Source organism: Protobothrops mucrosquamatus, unplaced genomic scaffold (genome assembly GCF_001527695.2).
Source record: "Protobothrops mucrosquamatus isolate PMUCROS unplaced genomic scaffold, P.Mucros_1.0 scaffold298, whole genome shotgun sequence".
NCBI lineage: Eukaryota > Metazoa > Chordata > Lepidosauria > Squamata > Viperidae > Protobothrops > Protobothrops mucrosquamatus.
Genome location: NW_015386641.1, coordinates 827,226 through 834,932, shown reverse-complemented (window position 1 = coordinate 834,932; position 7,707 = coordinate 827,226).

The window sequence follows — 7,707 nt, the reverse complement described above, 5'->3', positions numbered from 1 at the left end:
TTCCTGAGCCAGCTAAGCTGGCTCAGGAATTCTGGGAATTGAAGTCCACGCGTCATAAAAGAGCCAAGGTTGACTACCCCTGAAGTAGACAATACCCGGTGCAGCCTTTCATGAGGGGTGAGGTTACCTCCTCATGAGTAGCCTAACTAACTGGTGTTGCACCTGTCTCATCTCTCTTCTAGGTGTCCTTCGAGCAGGAGGAAGTATGGACTCCACCATCTTCTAATTGCTAATGGGCAGCAGCTGCTCCTGGTCCTTGTCTGGAGCCTCCTGGCCAACTTATTCAGCCTTAGCCCAGCGGTTCTCAACCTATGGGTCACGACCCCATTTGGGGTCGATCGACCATTTCACGGGGGTCGCCAAGCAACGCTGTCCGCCATTTTTTTCCCCTTTTCCGGCGGGTGCCTTATCTCCCTTGAGCTGGGCCAGCTGGTGGTCGGCCTGCTCCATCTCTGCCGCTTACCAGCTACGCCTCGGCCGGCGCAGGGGGTGGAACCACGCATGCATGGCGCTCCCGGGCAGGGAAAGTCCTCGATTTACGACCGGTTTAGTCCTCGACTTACGACCGGTTTAGTCCTCGACTTACGACCGGTTGGGGGTCGCGGCATTAAAAAGGTTGAGAACCACTGCCTTAGCCTGTCACTCTGATCACTGATCGACCCAGTTAAGGCTGCTCCATCTGGCCAGCACCCTCTCAGCCCCGATCCTGACCAATACTCAGCTACACACTTTCCTCTGGAGACTCAAACTGGTAGTAATAATAATAATAATAATAATAATAATAATAATAATAATAATACAAAGTCAAAATTGAGAAGACAGCAACAGACAGTAAGTGCCGCCTATGCAAAGAAGCTGAAGAAACAGTGGACCACCTGGTAAGCTGCTGCAAGAAGATCGCACAGACTGACTACAAGCAGCGGCATGACAAAGTAGCAACTATGGTGCATTGGAAGATCTGCAAGAAATATCATTTGCCTGTAAGCAAAAACTGGTGGGATCATAAAATAGAGAAAGTCATAGAAAATGAAAAAATTAAACTGCTCTGGGACTTCAGAATTGAAACAGACAAGCACCTGCAACATAACACCCCGGACTTAACAATTGTCGATAATAAAGACAAAAAAGTCTGGATAGTGGACGTGGCAGTGCCTGGAGACAGCAGAATAGAGGAGAAAGAACTGGAGAAGATAACAAAATACAAAGACCTACAAATAGAAATAGAAAGACTGTGGCAAAGGCAAGCAAGGGTAGTACCAATAGTAATAGGCGCCTTGGGTGCAATCCCAAAACAACTGGAGCACCACTTGAACACCATTGGCATTGACATATTCGCCATTAGTCAATTGCAAAAGGCGGCCTTACTAGGGACTGCTTCCATCCTGCGACAATATCTGTAATACCATCAAACATCCACATCTGCTTATCCCAGGTCCTTGGTAAGGACTCAATAGGTAGACAAAATGCCAAATCCAGTCTGAACATCTGGCTGACTGTGCGATGATCCATAATAATAATAATAATAATAATAAAAATAATAATAATAATAATAATAATAATAATAATAAAAAAGTTGGAAGGGACCTTAGAGGTCATCAAGCCCAACCCCCTGCTCAGGCAGGAAACCCTATACCATTTCGGACAAATGGCTGTCCAGTCTCTTCTTAAAAACTTCCAGTGTTGGAGTATTCACCGCTTCTGGAGACAGGCTGTTCCACTGATTAACTGTTCTAACTGTCAAGAAGTTTCTCCTTAGTTCTAGGTTGCTTCTCTCCTTGATTAGTTTCCATTCGTTGCTTCTTGTCCTGCCTTCAGGCGCTTTGGAAAATAGCTTGACTCCCTCTTCTTTGTGGCAGCTCCTGAGATATTGGAACACTGCTATCATGTCCCCCCTCGTCCTTCTCTTCATTAAACTAGACATACCCAATTCCAGCAATCGTTCCTTATATGTTTTAGCCTCCAGTCCCCTAATCATCTTTGTTGCTCTTCTCTGTACTCTTTCTAGAGTCTCAACATCTTTTTTATGTCATGGTGACCAAAACTGGATGCAGTATTCCAAGTGTGGCCTTACTAAGGCATTGTAAAGTGGTATTAACACTTCATGTGATCTTTATTCTATCCCTCTGTTAATGCAGCCTAGCACTGTGTTGGCTTTTTTGGCAGCTGCAGCATACTACTGGCTCATATTTAAATGATTGTCCACTAGGACTCCGAGATCCCTCTCACAGTTACTACTATTGAGCAAGGTATCCCCTATACTATACCTGTACATTTGGTTTTTCTTGCCTAAATGTAGAACCTTATTTTTTTCACCGTTGAATTTCATTTTGTTAGATAGCGCCCAGTGTTCAAGTCTGTCCAGATCCTCCTGTATCCTAAGCCTGTCTTCTGGAGTGTTAGCTATTCCTGCCAGCTTGGTGTCTGCAAATTTGATGAGTTCCCCATCTATCCCATCGTCCAAATCCTTGATGAAGATGTTGAAGAGCACTGGGCCCAGAACAGAGCCCTGGGGCACCCCACTACACACTTCCCTCCATGTAGATGTGGTTCCATTGAGGACCACACGCTGAGTACGGTTGGTCAGCCAGCTACGAACCCATCTGGTGGTGATGCTGCCTACCCCACATTTTTCTATCTTATCAAGTAGTAGGTTGTGATCTACTTTGTCAAATGCCTTACTGAAATCTAAGTAAATTATATCCACAGCATTCCTCTCATCCACTAATTTTGTCACTTGGTCAAAGAATGCAATAAGAATGCAATGCCTTCCTCCTCTGAACTCACATCTGGAGGCGAAGGGGGGGGTTGCAGATCAATGACAATGGGTTTAGGATTGATCCAGTAGGGCTAATGTCATGTTTTCATATCAGCATTGGCAACCCTAAACTAAATTGACCAAGGTTCAAGCAAATTTATGGGTCATTCTAAACCATAATGTAGTTTATTTAGGTTTGGCCGAGTGTTTTTTGTGAACCCAGCCAATGATAGCTAAATGATGACCTAGCATGACATCAAATGAGATTTGGAAGCCTCATGAGAGTTGGGAAATTTTAAAACTTCGATTTGGGGATGGGGTCAAAAGACTCCGTTCTGATAATTGTCTTTGTTCTTGTCCGTACTACATTATCAACCCTTGTACTAGCATACTCTGCTGTACCTGATTTCTAAATAATGTCAATTGTTGCAACACTTGCTTTGCATGCATGCAAATATATATATATGAAATACTGGATTCCAAACCTTTTTGGAGATGACACACACATTTGGAATTCAGAGTAGGTCTAAGTGTGTGTGCAAAATAATTAATAGCAACAGCGCTTGCTTATGGGAGAAACAGCTGCCAAATTTAGTTTGATGCTTCTGTAACCAGTACTTCAGAAGCTGTCTCCTGGACAAGTTAGCACGTTTTCCAGTAAGTGCCAATCATGTATAAAAGTAGATGGATTCTCAATCTTTGGCAGAAACACCACTCAAGAGCAGATTAGCTATTCAGAGGGATTTCTAACCACTAGCAGCAATTTGAAGTAAGTCACTAGCAAGGGTTGGTGCCAGGTCAGTAGGTCTGAGGCAGGAATGCGGTCTAGGCCAGGAGCGCTAGAGTTCCTATCTTGCAGAGCCATGGTGACCTCTGGCCTCTGATGATAACCAGAATGGACCACAACACAATGTGGGCTTTTCATCATTGATGGCACTAAGGGTCTTGAAGACTGATGACAAGTAGCTTTTCAATTTCAGTGGGACAGGAGCGGGGCCTTGGTACACATTCTTCCAGTGCCCTGAGAATATGGCTGATTGGGGAATTCTGGGAGTTGAAGTTCACACATCTTAAAGTTGCCAAGATTGAGAAACATTAATATGATTTTAAAAAAACGTATCAGGGGTGGCTGGGAACTGGACAGTGTCAAGAAAGGTCTCTGCAAGCACCATGTTGAAGACTCCAGGGGTCAATGCACTGAGGAAAATGGGCTGTGTTTCTGTGTCAGTTGTCTGCAAATCATTTTAGTCAAGACTAATGCAAGCAGTTTGCTCCTTATAGGATTTGGCAGCCCTCCTAGAAGCTGCAGATGTTGTGTATACCTTCCTTCTATCGGATTACATATTGATCCAAGAGTTGTCTTTGTGCAGGTTTTTCAAACTTTTGTGTTGCTGTATAAAGATATTGCAAGTGGGCGCTATTCTCAGTCCCATATAATAAGGGCTTTATATGATATCCATAGTCAGTTGCAGAAGCAAATACCTTGGTCCATCGCTTTTTTTAGGCGACAAGCGATTGGTTCTTTGGTTGAACAATCTAGGCATATTTACTCAGAAAAAAGCAGGATTCATAGCAATTTAAGGGCTAGCCAATGGCCAACCAGATATGCGCTAAGCAATTAGTCTTATGGCAAAATATAAATTACATTAATCCTTTCCTTTCCCCAAAAAAGAGGAGAGGTGAGGAGCAAAGCATTGCCTGATGAAACCAGAGAATGGTCCGTAACTTAATTTCCAAATTGAAATAGAAATCATGAAATTATATGCATGAATATGGAATTCCTTACTTGGGAAGAGGCCTATATTATAGGTTCATGCTTATTAACTGATTACCTAATGATGCTTCTGCTCTGGCCTAAGTCAGTGATCCTTTGGTTTCTAGGGCAGGTAATCCTTGCCTTAAGACTACTCATATAATGACTGCTTGAAATTACAATGGTGCTGAAAAATAGCAATAGCATTTAGACTTACATACCGCTTCACAGTGCTTTACAGCCCTCTCTAAGCGGTTTACAGAGTCAGCATATTGCCCCCAACAATCTGGATCCTCGGAAGGATAGATGGTTGAGTCAAACTTGAGTCAGTGAGAATCGAACTGCTGGCAACTAGCAGTCAGCAGAAGTAGCCTGTAGTACTGCATTCTAACCACTGCACCACCACGGCTCTTGACTTACTTTGGTCTTAATTTGAGTCTTGACAACTGGCATGTAATTACAATGGTTATAGTGAACCAGGATTATGTGATCACCATCTGGGACCTTCCCATGGGGCTTCTGGCAAGCAACGTCAATAGGAATAGCCAGATTTACCTAAAAACCATTTGATTCACTTAGCAATCATCACAAAAAAAACCATTGTAACATCGAGTGTGACTCATTTAATAACCACATTACTTAGTGACAGAGGCTCCAGTTCCTATGTTTGATTGAGTGCTCAATGGTAAAGGGAACTTATTATTCAAAATAGAGTTATTAATGTAGCCTTAAGAAGAAGCTAGGGAGACTGAAATACCTGAGACACTCAGAAGTCCACTTGTAGTTCTCGTGACTTGAGGGTCAAGGCCAAAAATCTGACTCATACAAGGTTTTGCGCTTAGCCACAATTTTTATATAAAATCACAAATGGCTGGGTTTATACAAACTGCTAAACTATAACCAGTCAAATTATTCATGATTTAATGTATGATTGTAGCCGACCTATATATGCGAATCAACTTATCTGTGCAAGAATGGATATTCTTCATAAGTCAGTTATTAATGTCTGTTATTCTGCATAGTTTATACTCCTGCTCCTTACCATAATTAGCAGCTGTTGCATAAATTTGGGTAAATCAAGCATTTTATGAGTGCAAATAAAGGATATCAATTGGCTGGCTAAATAAATAAAAGTATTCCCTCCCTACAGATTTTGCTTTCTATTAATTCCTAATTCAGGATAACACTGAGTTCATACAACATTAACATATATAACTGTTTGTTGAGGTTTTCCTTGGCATATTGTGTGAAACCAGCAATTGTTTCTTGTAAACTATGATTTAATGGCTTGTCAAAATGGTAAAAATATCTAACTTTAATTTAATAAATCATGTTTAAATAAACAATGGTTTAGCATGATATGCAAACCCAGTCTAACATTTTTGCCAGTTTTGTACTTTATTGTGCTGCCCCACTCACACATACACATAACTGTGGTTTAGTGAGTTTATTAATATTCCCCAGCAATTCCCTTCATCAAAATCCAGAATGGTCCCAAACAAGTCCAGCCACAAGCAGACCAAAGTTAGTCCACAGAGCAATGGCCCAATAGTCCACATGACATTTGAAAGTTGCTCAAACAAAATAACTCCACCATACAAACTTAAACCCACCAGGCAAAACTTAAATTCACACAGAAGAGAGATCACGGGGCAAGAAAATTCAGAGTCTCCAAGGCGTGATTCAATTCCAAACACAGTGTCAATTGAGAGTGAAGCAGGAATCACAATGACCAAACATACAGCTAGAAAACAAACACATTGTTCCAGCAATGCCTCCATCTGTCTGCTGTGATAAATAGCCAGCTTCTGGTGCAGCCCATCAAAATAGTTGGGGCCCTCTTCTCTCGAGTAGTCTGGCTGACCTTCTCTGCTCCTGTCTTTTCTCTGCCCTATATGTTCTTGGATCAAATGCAGAAGGCAGTTCCTCCTCCTTGTTGCTGGCCGTCTGCTGCTGCAGGTTTTCCCCAGCTGGAGCCTCAGCCAAATCCCTTCCAGACTGGCCGTTCAGAGCCTTCAATCAACTCAGTTCCTGATGTACCAGGAATTGGCTCATCCTCCCCCGAGCTGACATCTGAGGAGGTATCTGGGGAATCGTTCAAGGGAAACATCACACTTATAGGCACACTGCAGTATTATTCCCATTATCCACAACCAGTATAACCAGAAGACACCATGAATGGTAGTCCAGCGCAGCTAGAGGGTATTAATTATGCTATAGTACAAAGTACAGGTAGTCTTTCATTTATGACTACAACTGAGCCCAACATTCTGTTGTTAAATGAAACATTTGTTAAGTGAGTTCTGCCCCATTTTGTGCTCTTTCTTGCCACAGTTGTTAAGTGAATCCCTGCCACTGATAAGTTAGTAACCTGGTTGTTAAGTGAATCTGGCTTCTCCAAGTCGCTTTTTTCAGTGCTGTTATAACTTTGAACTAAAATGAACTGTTGTAAGCTGAGGACTACCTGTATTTTGAAATATTTAGCTGTTACAAAGTTCCTTTCTTTTGCCAGTAGGTGGCGTAGTTGGAAACAACTGCTGACTCCCTAAAGCTGTTTTTCTATAAACTAGGAAGCGCTTTAATGCAAAGTCTTCAGTTCTAAAATTAAAGTGTGTTTGTTTAGGAAATTCAGAGTTGACCACAACTTCAATATGCTTGTTTTTCACAAGAAGCAATCTTTAAAAGAGTTCAAGGCAAACTGATAACCCGTGGAAATCAACATTTCAGATTGGAACGTTTGTTTACACTCCTTTCACAGCCACAAAATATATTTTTGTTCAGTTTTGACACATAATATCGATAATATTAGAAAAACAGTGGAACTTTATCCCCTTGCTCCGTTTTCTTGACCTCAAGTTATTTCCCTGAATCTTCCCAAACGACTGTTAGAAAAAAGGCATTCACAAAATTTTATTAAATGTTGTGTGGTACTTTAACTTGTGTAGCACCAAAATTTCCTCCTGTAATCTTTCTCTTTTTTAAAAAAGATATTTTATTGATTTTCCAGTTTTACATATAAGTATTTAGAAGGCAATGTGATAACTGAGTTAAACAATAATTCAATAATACAGTCTTTAGTAGATATCTCAGGTTACATCATCAAAAATTTCTTCTCTGTTTCCCTTAAAGTTTACTATTTCATATTTAAACTAATAAATTTCTAATTATATCAAAATTCAGTATAAATTTCATTATCGCA